Here is a 13,402-nt window from a genome sequence, read left to right on the forward strand (position 1 = left end):
TGAATGTGGATGTATAGTGGTATACCAGCTAGAAAATGTTCCTGCTCTCAAAGAGCTCATGGAAAAGATCACAGCAAAGCAAAAAGATTTGTGTGAAGTAAAAGGAGAAATATCAGCTGCTAAGGGAGCACACAGGGTGGGTGCCAAACCCAGGCTTGAGGAAGCAGTCAAACTACTTACTAGAGAAAAAAAGACATCTGAGCTAAATCTTAAGCAATCAGTAGGAGTTGGCTAGGTGAAGAGGAATGAAGGAGCCTTCTAGCCAGAGGGACAGCCATAGAAAGGCCCAGGAGTGAAAGAGGAAGCAGAGCAATTCCAGAGCTAGAGGACCTGGTTTTGCTTGCTTTGTTCTTTTTTTAATTTAATTTTTATTTTATATTGAAGTATAACTGAATTACAATGTTGTGTTGGTTTCAGATGTACAGCAAAGTGATTCAGTTATACATACACATACATCCATTCTTTTTCAGATACTTTTCCCTTATAGATTACTATGGAATATTGACTAGAGTTCCCTGTGCTATATAGCAGGTTGTTGTTAGTAAACTATTTTTTATATAGTGTTGTGTATTTATATATAGTGGGTGCATTTTTTCATCCCCAACTCCTAATTTATCCCTCCCCCCACTTTTCTCCTTTGGTAACCATAAGTTTGTTTTTGAAGTCTGTGAGTCTATATCCGTTTTGTAAATAAGTTAATTTGTATCATTTTTTTCAGATTCCACATATAACTGATATTATGTGGTATTTGTCTCTGTTCGATTTATTTAATTTAGTATGTTAATCTCTAGGACCATTCATGTTGCAAATGGCATTATTTTGTTCTTTTTATGGGTAAACACTATTCCATTGTATTATATACATATATATCACCTCTTCTTTAGCCATTCCTTTGTCAATGGACATTTAGGTTGTTTCCATGTCTTCGCTACTGTAAATAGTGCTTTAATGAATGTTGGGGTGCAGGTATCTTTTTGAATTCTCCAGATATATGCCCAAGAGTGAGATTGCTAGATCATATAGTAGCAGAGCACCTGGTTTTGAACCCTGGCTCTGCCATTTATCAGTGTGTGATAGTGAACAGATTATTTAAGTTCTTCGTATTTCCATCTGTGAAACAGATAAGAATGGGAGCTACCTCATAAACATTACAAAGACTGAACAAATCAATATTTCTTTTTTTAATGTTTCTAAAGCACTTAGAACAGTGCTTTGTTATATAAGAAACAACATAAATCTAACATAAACCATTAAACACACCTTTCCACACTACATCAGTCAACCAGTAAGAAAAAAGTTACGTTTTGGTGTCTTCTGTTCAAGAGAGCCATGGTTATTCCCTAACCTCCATAGTAGTGGGTACGACTGCCTGAACAAGATAGTCCATTCAATCCTTCTCTGGACTAAACCCCTGGCCCACTCAAGAGACAGACTAATGTGAAAGCTCACAAGAGAACAGTAAGAGTGGGAGAGGCAGATGGCAGTGAGGTCAGCAAGTCAGTATGACATGGGTTAATGAAGAATCCAGGAGAGATAGCTGTGTGTATAGAAGGTGAAAGCAGGGGTGAAGCAGCTGTCAGTCATGCAGGCAGGTTGTCAGAAAGCCTAACAGCAGATCCTTGTCAACACTTCCAGACCCCATGCAGATGCAGGACTCCGTCTCTGAGAAGCCTGACCAGGACTAAGCCAGGCCCAGAACCAGGGAAACCACAATGCCAGGCAGGTTATCAAAGCAGTGATTCATTCTTTCTCTCATTCATTCCACCCCAAAATTTATTAAAATGCTTAACATGTGTCAGACAACATGCCAGGTGCTGGAAGTATTAAAAATAAACCATTGTCTTTGCCTTCAAAAGGCTTAAATTAGCGCAACTAATGAGAGAATAGACAGTAAATAATGCAGTGCCTTGATAAAATTATGTACAGAGCACCATGTAACAATCCCAAAGTTCTGACTTTACCAAGCAGAGCTGTAAGGATGAGAAGGGAGGTAAGGAAAGGGGGCAGAATGGAGAAAGAGGATAGAGGAAGTCTTCACTGAGAAGAAAACCAATTAATAATAAAAGGTCAGAGCAAGATGGTTTCCAGAATGGCCTGCCTAAGCCACATCATAACCTGACTGTTTCAAGAACTTAGAGTAGAGAGTGTGGGTTGCACTGTGTAAGGAAAGAATCATACAATGAAGGTCAGGACAATGTCTGAATAAAAGAGCAAAAAATGCAGAGTATCTACAAAATATGAGCAAATCTCAACAATATCATCATGCAGAATAATGGTCAACAAAATGGAATGAGATTCTGATACATGTGACAACATAGATGAAACCTGAAAATATCATGATAAGTAAAAACATTTTGCTTAGTCATAAAAGACCATAAATTGCAGGATTCCATTTATATGAAATATACAGAAAACGCAACTACATAAAGACATAGACTGGTGACTGCCCAGGGTTTGGGGAAAATGGGGAGTGACTGCCTATGGGTATGAGGCTTCCTTTCTAAAATTGATTGTGACAAAGCTTATAGAGCTCTGTGAATATACTCAAAACCTTGAAATGGTACGCTTTGTGGAAAATGTATGTTATGTGAATTATGTCTCAATGAAGCTATTACAAATACAAGAAAAGTTTTAAAAATGGGCAACATGGATGGACCTAGAGACTCTCATACTAAGTGAAGTAAGTCAGAAAAAGAAAGACAAATACCATCTGTTATCACTTATCTGGAATCTAATACATGGCATAAATGAATCTTTCCACAGAAAAGAAACTTATGGACTTAGAGAACAGATTTGTGGTTGCCAAGGGGGAAGGGGAGGGAGTGGTATGGACTGGGAATCTGGGGTTAATAGATGCAAACTATTGCATTAGAATGGATAAGCAATGAAGTTCTACTGTATAGCACAGGGAACTATATCTAGTGACTTCTGATGGAACATGATGGAGGATAATGTGAGGAAAAGAATGTATATATTTATGTGTGACTGGGTCACTCTGCTGTATAGTAGAAAATTGGCAGAATACTATAGGCCAAGTATAATGGAAAAATTAAAAATCATTTAAAAAATGGTTCATTAGAGAAATGAAAAAAAACAAAAAAAAGCTATTACACCCAGAAGTTCAAACCTATAGGGTTCAGGGTGTAGTGAGAGATTAGTTTCTAGCAATGGTTCTCCACCAGGATAGATTTTGCCCTCTAGGTGATCTTGGGCAACGTCTGGACACATTCCTGGTTATCACAACTGGGGAGGTGGTATGACTAGCATCTAGTGGATGGAGGCCAGGGTTGCTGCTAAATATCCTAGAATGCATAGGATAGCCTCCCACAACAAAGAATTATGTAAACCAAAATGTCAACAGTGCTGAGGCTAAGAAACCCTGGCCTAAAAAGGCAAGCAGAGTTCAGGTTATAAAGAGTTATGGGGTCAAGTCAAGGACTTTGGCTTTCTTCTTAAGAGCTATAAGGAAATGATATTTGCAAGAGACTGGCATAGTGAGATCTGAGTTTTAGATCACTTTCAATGTAGCTTAGAAAATGCACTGAAGAGGCAAGAAGGAATGAGATAATGATGACTTAACTAGGATAGTAGGAGAAGATATGGAGGATTCGAGAGGTATTAACTTAGGAAAAAGAGTTGGCTAGGTATGGTGATTTGTTTGGTTCAGGGTTCAGGAAAAGACAGGCAAGAGGGGGGGACAGGTTGGCATCTAGACTTTCAGCTGGTGCTAGCAGCAAGATGACTGAATGAGAACACAAAGGCAAAGGAGTAGGTTTGGAAAATAAAATAAATTATTCTAGATGCATTGAAAGTGCTATGGAAATCAAAGTTAAGGGGATAACTAAATACAAAGTTATAAAACTTGGGAGAGATTAGAATTGTAGATGGGCATCAGAGTATAAAAGGCAATTGTATGTGGGAATTTCTGAGATAATCTGAGGAGAGTGTGGCTTGAGATAAGAAGGCAGAAATCTGAGAGACACTAACAGGCATAGAAAAAAGAATTTGCAAAGGAGACTGATAAAGTAGCCAAAAAGTTGAGGGAAAAAAACCAAACACCACCAAACAGAACTATTTGGTGTCTTAGAAGTCAAAGGAAGATTGTTTCAAAGAGACCAAGAGTGTACCAATTTCTGCACAGAGATCAAGTAACGTGAAAACTGAGAATTACCCAGTGGATTTAGCAACAAGGAGTTTGAGGGAGACCATCATGAGATCATTTTCAGTGTGTTGTCAGGGACAGAAGTCAGATGTATTGGGGTGAGGAATAAGTAGGAGCTAAGGAAGTGGAGGCTGTGAGTGTAAGCTACCCGAGAAATGTGGCTACAACGGGGAAGGAAGAGATCAGGGGTGGCTGGCAGGGAATGTGGGGTCCAGATTGGGGGTTTTTGAAACAAAGAAGACTTCAACACTTTAAATGCTGAGTGGAAAGGACTGGTAGACAAAAAGAAGATTAGAGATACCAAATTGGAAGATTAAAATGTCACAACTTGGGGGAAGGACTGAAGTCATTGCTTAACTTAGGTTGAAGGACATCTCTGCTATCAAAGAAGCAGTGAAGGACAAAAGAATGGGTGCACACAAAAGAGAGTTTATAATTTTTGTGCCAGAAAATTGAGGATATTTTCATCCGAAAATTTCAACTTTCCCTGTGAGTCAAGTAAGGCCATCTCCTGACGGTAAGCTGGTGATATGTCAGGGTTAGAATTTTGTGGACAGTGGACATAGTTTAATACCTATAGTAGAGTGGAAGAGAAGGAAAAAGATGGATAATCGAGAACATGACAAGCTGACTTAAATGGAGTTGAAAGTGAATTTAAGTTGCAGGGGTCTGAAATTTAAGATGGGATTTCTTCATCAAAGCTGACTTGTCCTAGGAGAATATATCTTGCCTCTCAGGGTGTCCCCTACTGTGTTTTATCCCCAGATTTGACTTATTATACTTCAAACTACTCTTATACTTGCACTTAAGGAAATCATGCAGAGAAGAACAGAAACATTTCAGAAGGCGACCAATGAATACAAACCATGATGTGTTTCACTGGCTTGAGGATTGCTTCCTCTTACACATGAAAAATCCTTGGTCATTCCAAGCAGCCATCTCTCTAGTGCATCTTTCTTTCCTTAAGGTAAGTAGCCCCCTTTAGCTCACTTTTCTCTTGTCAGACACTGACTTATGCATACGTACTATCTTTTACCTCTTCCAGCAGATTTGTTCTTGAGCTCCTCCTTAGTTTACATACTCCCCAGTTTTCTCTGATGGAAAAGCCTACCAGGAGGTATGACTTTCTGGAGGACAGCATTCAAGTTTACTACTCTACTGCACAATTGGGACGTTGGGACAATTTAACAGCATGGGCCTTGAGAGGACTCTTTTACATCCCTTTATGTAGATTCAGAGTCCTGATCCATCCACAGAACACCAGCACTGGCACTGAACTCAGAGACCGTGTAGTCCAGTGCTTTATAATGCAGAAAGGGAAGCTGAGGCAGGAAGATGAAGCAGTGTGTCCAGATCATGGCAACCAGTTATTGGCACAGCCTAAATTCAAATTCAGACCCTCTCACTCCTAATCTGATCCTCTTTAGGTTTATCAAATTCCCTGGAACAGTATCTCATTTTTTGCTCCCTAAGTATCTATGCCAGAATAATTTTTCAGCTCAGTTCCACATATCAGCACTCTAAATATTCATTTCCCAAACCTCAGGAGCTTAACAAGAACAACAACAAAAAAATAGATCAAAAATTAATCTGCTATTAGGTGACATGGATTATAATAAATACAAAGTGGGAGAAAACACACACACAAAGTAAAACCTGAGTGTTTACAGCATTATGACATCCATCAAGCTGCGACCAAAATTGGACATGACAAAGCATTATAAATCGTGAGGCTATAAAGGAAGAACAGGGAGAGAAAATAGTGTAATAGTGCTGATGCCTGAAGCGACATTCATCACCTATAATCTCCCAGGCTCTCTATCATCCGAGCAAGTAGGGCGCAAAGCAGCTTCTGTTCTGAAGCAGTAGCCCTCACTGATCTCTCTCTCCAGACCTGACACATGCAACTGCTACCCAGTAATTAAAGGTGATCACAAAGCTAGACAGGCTCCTCCTTGTTGAAGCAGGGTTATAATGTATCTGGAATTTAAAAAATGAAATAGGGGGAAAAAAAGTCTTTGAAGAGTTGGCAGGGAGAGAGATAGAATTGACCTCTTTTTCTCCAACAACAATGGAAAAACCTAATCTTCAATCTTATGGCTGAGAATGAAGAGTGCCCCATGGAGAGATAAACAAAACAGGCTGTCACAAGACCTGTCAGAATGAACTCAGGAGAAATCAGTAACTTCAGTGGAAGACTCTAGGTCAGGTTGCAAAACTGCTCCAGCATGAATCTCATGAACTATCCTTTAGGGGCACAATTTTGAATCTTTGCAAAAATACCACATTGAGGTCAAGATCAAGAGTCTTTTAATGCACTTACCACCACCCCTGGGTGAGCCTGTGGCTTGAGCCTGCTTGTTTCCTGCTACTGGCCTGGGGGTTTGGCTGCGTTTTGCACAGGTTTCAAATTCTCACTGATGTCAGGAAGGGCCACGGGAATCTCACTGAGGCCCCAGCTGCAGTCTCATGGCCAGCCTGAAGCTGCACAGGTAAAGAGCCAACTCTGGCTTATTGGCGTGAACATCAGCAAGCTGTGCAGCATCTCCCAGCATCACATTGTCGTGGCCCTGGATGATCTGCCTCCACTTCTCATAGCTCTCCTCCCTGGATTTCAACGTGCACTGCTGTTAATTAAATTCATACATTAGGACTGGGTCTGTCCCTTGGCCTCCATCCACCAGAGAGCAAGCTGGGTCTGTCCCTTGGCCTACCATCCGCCAGAGAGCAAGCTGCTTTCTGGTGTCAGGTCAACTCAGCCATAATGACTAGATTAATGAAGGCTGACCTTGCCTTCCAGAACTACATGATGGTAAAAAGCACACAAGTGAGATTTAAAGCACCTGGATCCACCCCCTGTCTCTATCACTCATGTGTTAGAGCTTAACAATTTGCTCAAGCTTCCTGAGCCTCAGATTTTTAATTTATACTGGTTTTTATACAGGAATGTATTTTGGTAACATTCTTGGAGATTTTTGAAAGTACATGGTCTCCCTGGAGTTCCTGTTGTGGGTCAGAGGTAACAAACCTGACTAGTATCCATGAAGACTTGGGTTTGATCCCTGGCCTCATTCAGTGGGTTAAGGATCTGGTGTTGCTGTGAGCTTCAGTGTATGTCACAGACATGGCTTGGATCTGGCATTGCTGTGGCTGTGGTGTAGGCTGGCAGCTGCAGCTCCAATTTGACCCGTAGACTGGCCCTAAAAAAAAAAAAAAAAAAAGAAAGTTAATTAAAAAAAAATTAAAGTATGTGGCCCTCCCCACCCCCAGACATGTGGAATCAGCATTTCCAGAGGTGTTCCTGGACATCTGTATTTTTCAAAGCTCCTCTGTTCTGAAACATTCCTTATTAAGAATCATAAGCCATTGAACTATTGTAGGGACAACATAGATATGAGGATAAATGTATCTAAGAGATAATGTGCTCTAAAATTTATTCATTTTAGAGGTCCTACTATACAGCACAGGAAACTATACCCCAATCTCTTGGGATAGGACTTGATGGAAGAAAATATATATACATAAAAGAATGTATATATGTATTACTGGGCGACTTTGCTGTAGAGCAGAAATTAGCATGACACTGTAAATCAACTATACCTAAATAAATTTCATTAAAGGTACTGAAAAACTTAAAAAATTTTTTTAAATAAAATGTATTCATTTTATCTTCTGCTTTCTTCTCCACAATATACAGACACAGACACTTTCCAGGTTCTTAGTCTTAAACAGCTCTCTCCTTTCTATATGTGGATCCTTAGCTCTTCCTTTCTTGTTAAGTATCTAATTCAAATGCTCTATTCCATCCAAGTGCTACTATTTCAAACCTCTGGTATACACTCTTTCTTTTTTCAAATATTTCTCTCTGATATTTTGAAATAATACTCTCTGATATTTTATAGTTATGGTTCATATCTATCTACACATATCAGTGCATTAGGTCTAATGGGATGGGTATTACTGTTTTATTTTGATAGATGAAGACATTAAGGTTCAAAGACCTTTAACTAATTCTCTAAGTATTGGAGGTGGAATGTATACCCTTGCCTTCTGATTTTAGGTCCAGTGCTTTTCTCACTGGGTCATTCTAGAAATGGTAAATGGATTTTTACCTGTTATTCAAATGTTAACCATTACAAACCAAGCATATAAAGATTGGGACTTACGGGACCTTTACAATCTTTTCTACAGCTTGGTGGCTTGATGGTTTTAGCTGTGTATTTATAAATCTTGATATCCAAATTCTTTATTCCTCCCCCAGATATTATGAGATGAGTAGAGAATGAGTTTGATCTGTGTGGGACCTGGCTCCTCTCCCAGAAAGCAGTACAAGGGTAGCCCTGCCCCCCAAGCATATCCCTACCTCTGCTTTCTTGCACTGCAAGTTTGGTGGGCTTTGTCCTCATTACTGGGCAGAAAAGAAGTTACAGGTAGGGAGAGGTGTGGTGGTTCCCAGTCCCCACAGTGAAGGCTGGAGGGGGGCTGGCCTTGGGTATTTTCAACCCCCCAGGTCAATTAGGCTTTTGTAAAACCCAAATGTCTTAATGCTCCAGTGAAATAATTTTTCTCAAAGGCAGATTTTAAGAATGGAGTGTTCTGGATGTTTTAAAAAATGGTTATTTTTCTCCTCCCCCTGCCAGAAACACAGGAAGATTTTTCTCTGTCTTCAAAGTGTGTTTTTTTCTGGAGGCAAAACTCACAAAAGAGTGGAAACCCCCCAACTAAGACTGAGTCCCATGTTTTGTTTTGTTTTTTAATTCTCAAGCTTGTCCACTGAGCTTCCAGAAGCTGGCCAGTGACAGCATAAAATGTTCCTGCTGGTACTGGTACCCCCAACGGCTTCTACATCCGAACATTTGACTGCAGCAAACTGTGATCCTCTGTATCCATCCATCGGTCCCTCCAGTTTTCAGGGCAGTGGTTTGTCCTGTGACCTCAATTCACTCATGAATCTAAGAATTACTGCTTCTCCGTTTGTTCAGCATTTTTCTTCTTGCGAGAAGAGGAGTGATGGCTTCTAAGTTCCTTCCATTTCAAACTGGAAAATGTCTTTTTACACAAGACAGGAAGTGAGGAAAACTTAAGTTGCACTTTGTCTTGATTGGGATTCTTCCAAAAGCACAGCCTGAGACAAGAACCTGGTGCAGGTAGTTAATGTGTGGGGTGGTCCCTGGGAGCAGGAATGAGAAAGTGGGTAAAGTAAGTCAGGGATAAAAGAGAAGCCAGCGAGTAGTTGTAGCTGTTGCTCCTAGTTTCCCTGCCTGGCCTGCAGTGGGGGTGGAGGGGGGACCTGCAGCCCCTGCTTTATCGCATCTGCACCACAGCTCTGGAACAGAGCCCAAATAGTTCTGACACTGATTTTGAAACCAGCTGTGTTGAAAAAAAGATGTTGCCAAGAGGGGAGTGGGGGCTGAGGCTCTAAGTATAGGCTGGGCAGCCTGGGGTTGGCCACCCTCCTCTCTGGCCGTTCAGCTTTCTTCAAGGTTAGAGAGGGTCCTTCTATCCCAAGAGATGCAAATGTTTGTCTATCAAGGCAAAGCCCAGCTTCCCAGAGGGTTGATGGGAGGCCTGACATCAAACAGGTTTTCAGAGGAAACTTGAAACAAACTGCCCCTTTGAAAACTTACCAGGTTTTGTTTCAGTTTCTTTGATTTTACACATTGTTTCTGGTTCTTTCTAAAAAGGTTTACTTTGCTATCCTTTGACTGTGATATTTACTGTCTGGAATGGTGTTCCCAGGAGGCCAGGCCCTGGGCCTGAGCAGCAGTGGGCTCTGGACTTTCTGTTTCTTTCAACTCTTATTTCACCTTTTACAGGGGAGGCGACTCTCCAGACAGGGCCTGGGCATGGTTCCTAGGGGAGCATTGGTCACGTCCAGAGAGGTGCAGAGAACAGAGTAGGGTTGGGGATAGATAATAAGGTATGATAGGAATATATATCTTTGCCCAGTCTAGATTCTTAAGTGACGATTGTGTTCTCAGAGTCCTTGTTTAGAAGCATATTTGTGGTATTTTTTTTATCCTGTACTACGACAGATAGATAAAATTACAATTATTTAGATGTAGTTATTTATAAGTTATTATCTATGCATAATTATTTAAATATAATTTTGTTGTAGCCTCAATACGTCTAAGAAAGACTTTATTATAATTTACAAACAAACATGCAACACAGCAACAATAGAAAAGTAGCAAACACCTCTATTTGCTTACTAAGTGGCAATAGCTACTTTAAACTCATTCATTCCTCACAACGGCCCTGTAAGGTAGGTGGTGTTATTATCCCTACCTTTTTTTTTTTTTTTTTTTTTGTCTTTTAAGGGCCACACCCACAACATATGGAGGTTCCCAGGCTAGGGGTCGAATGGGAGCTACAGCTGCCAGCCTACGCCACAGCCACAGCAATGCAGGATCTGAGCCGCATCTGCCACCTACCAGAGCTCATGGCAATGCAGGATCCTTAACCCACTGAGTGAGGTCAGGGATGGAACCTGCATCCTCATGGATGCTAGTCAGATTCGTTAACTGCTGAGCCACGATGAGAACTCCTATCCCTATTTTTTGATAGAGAAACTGAAGCACAGAGAAGTTAAAGGGACTTGCCCGAGGCCACCAAGTGTAAATGGTGAAACTAGGACTCATCCTGGGCAGGCTGGCCCCAAATCTATGCTCTTAACTAAAAGGATAAGCCAAGAAAAGCACGAGGCAGGACAAAGTAAAGCTAGGTACCCTTTTCCATATTTGTTTTCCTTGCTGGGTGGTGCCCTGCCTGAGAATAAGGACTAGCAGGCTATATGTATTTGATAAAGGTGTTATTTGATCTTTTTACAGAACCTGCCTGATTCTGCATTCCCTTACCTTTGCTGGTTCCCTGTTGTGTTTCTGACTGTCCATATGTGCAGCGGTGGGGCAATAATGAAAAGCAGAACCAGCTCCTTCCATTACATTCTAAGACGATGTGAGTTCAAGGCCTCTCTTTCCCTCCAGGCTGACCTTGTGCTGAGAAGTCATCCTAACAGGAGCAGCAGTCCTTCCTAGGACATACCCAGAGGCTCCAGCTCAGAGAGCTCCACCCTTACAGGAAGAGCATGGAGACCACTCACATTCCCCCAAATAGCTCCTCATGCCTTCTGCCTGTTCGTCTACTGTTAGCAACTCATTCTTCCTTTAGGCATGACCATTATTTCATGGAACTTAGTGCGGTATCAGATAAATTTGAAACCTGGCTCTGCTACTTACTGAAGAGGTCATCCTAGGGTCCAGGAGATAAAGGTATTTGTCTGGCATTACCAACACAGGAGGGACCTCTAGTCCAGAATTCACTTCTCCCTATTCTGAAGCACTAAGGCAGGAGAAATGGCCTTAAGTTAGGGTTTATCCAGCCTCATTATCCCCCATTTTGCTCACCTTAATTTTTTTTTCTGTATCTTCTCTCTATACCTACAGTATTTATGCTAACTAGTCAAAGAGATTTTTTTTTACATTATTACAAAATACTGAATATAGTTCCCTGTGTTATGCAGTAGGTCTTTGTGGTTTATCTGTTTTTTTTCTAGTTTTAGTAAGATATAAGTCACATATAACATTGTATTAATTTTATATATACAACATAATGATTTGATATATATATACACATTGCAAAATGAGTATCCCAATAAGTTTAGTCAATATCTACTATACTTACAATTATTTTTCTTGCTGTGATAACTTTTAAGATCTACTCTAGCAACTTTCAATATATGATACAATATCATTAACTATTTAACATTACCTAACTATAATGTTAACCATATCGTTAGCATATGTTGATACTGTCACCATGCTATATATTACATCCTTGGAGCTTCTTTCTTTCTTTCTTTTTAGGGCTGCACCTACAGCATATGGCAGTTTCTGGACTATGGGTTGAACTGGGGCTACAGCTGCCAACCTACACCACAGCCACAGCAACACTGTATCCAAGCCACACCTGGGACCTATACCACAGCTTGCAGCAACACTAGATACCTAACCCACTGAGCAAGGTCAGGGATTGAACCTACATACTCATGGACACTAGGTCAGATTCTTAACACACTGAGCCACAATGGGATCTCCAGAATTCATTTCTTATAACTGGAAGTTTGTACCTTTTTAAAATCCAAAAAACTTAATTGGAGTATAGAACTATAGTTGATTTACAGTATTGTATTAGTTTCAGGTGTACAGCAAAGTGATTCAGATATATATATATATATATATATATATATATATATATATATATTCTTTTTCATTCTTTCCCATTATAGGTTATTACAAAACATAGTTCCCTGTGCTATACAGTATGTCCTTGTTGTTTATCTATTTTATTTATAGTGGTATGTATCTGTTAATCCCAAACTCCTAATTTATTTCTGTCCCCTCTTTCCCTCTGTTTCTGGTTTGTAAATAAGTTAATTTGTTATCTTTTTTTTTAAGATTCCACATGTAAGCGATATCATATTTGTCTTTGACTTAATAATCTCTAGGTCTATCCATGTTGCTCCAAATGGTATTATTTCATTCATTTTTATGGCTGAGTAATGCTCCATTGTGTGTGTGTGTGTACACACCATATCTTTGTCCATTTATCTGTCAATAAAAATTTAAGTTGCTTCCACATCTTGGCTATTGCATATAGAGCTACCATGAACATTAGGGTACATGTATCTTTTCAAATTAGAGTCTTCTCCAAAAAAGAGACATTTAAATGTTAGCAAACTTATTGCTTCATTAAGCATTAACTACATTTCCTGTTTCTTATTTCTCTCCTTTAACCAAGGAAATCCCTCCCTCCCTATCCACTCCCAAACTAGAGTAATTATTGAAACAAAGTATCAAATGGATTAAGACCACAGGGCCTCCACCAACTCTTTCAGTCCCACCCCTCAATCTCTATCACTAATGTCTCCCCTTTCTTCCCCAGCCTAAAATGTCCCCAAGAATAACACATTTCTTTGTGTTAAACTTTGTGCTAGACTTATTTGTGATGTATAATGTGATATTCTGAAAATACCTAAGATTACAAAAACTGGACTTTAGTGCTAGTTAAATGAAATATTTATCTTGGTTTTATTTTCTGCAACTTGTTGGACTATTGCAGCAATGGCAAAAAAAAAAAAAAAAAGTCATCTATCAATCAGTTGGCAGTGGCTGCCTAGATCACTGATGAAAGAGATTCTGAAGTTATGCTCAGACCCAGAGAGAAAGGTACAATCATTGA

At 40.0% G+C, this 13,402-nt stretch overlaps 1 long non-coding RNA gene across 3 annotated transcripts in view; it reads right to left on the reverse strand.

The window, feature by feature from the left end:
• LOC110256384 (uncharacterized) overlaps positions 1 to 13,402 on the reverse strand; it is a 288,353-nt gene that overhangs the window by 38,449 nt on the left and 236,502 nt on the right. For 2 of the 3 annotated variants that reach the window (XR_014824514.1, XR_014824515.1), the window contains exons 4-5: positions 7,191 to 7,362; positions 6,486 to 6,789 (exon numbers count right to left, since the gene is read on the reverse strand). This is a non-coding gene — a long non-coding RNA (uncharacterized LOC110256384). Of the gene's footprint in view, positions 1 to 6,485; positions 6,790 to 7,190; positions 7,363 to 8,525; positions 9,333 to 13,402 lie in introns of all 3 variants that reach the window. The other variant, XR_014824513.1, reaches the window with a different exon arrangement.

This window comes from Sus scrofa, chromosome 13 (assembly GCF_054392235.1).
Source record: "Sus scrofa isolate SSC_HxYL_T2T_F1_AM1 chromosome 13, Sscrofa_HxYL_maternal_Yorkshire_Landrace_v2.0, whole genome shotgun sequence".
Classification (NCBI taxonomy): Eukaryota; Metazoa; Chordata; class Mammalia; order Artiodactyla; family Suidae; genus Sus; species Sus scrofa.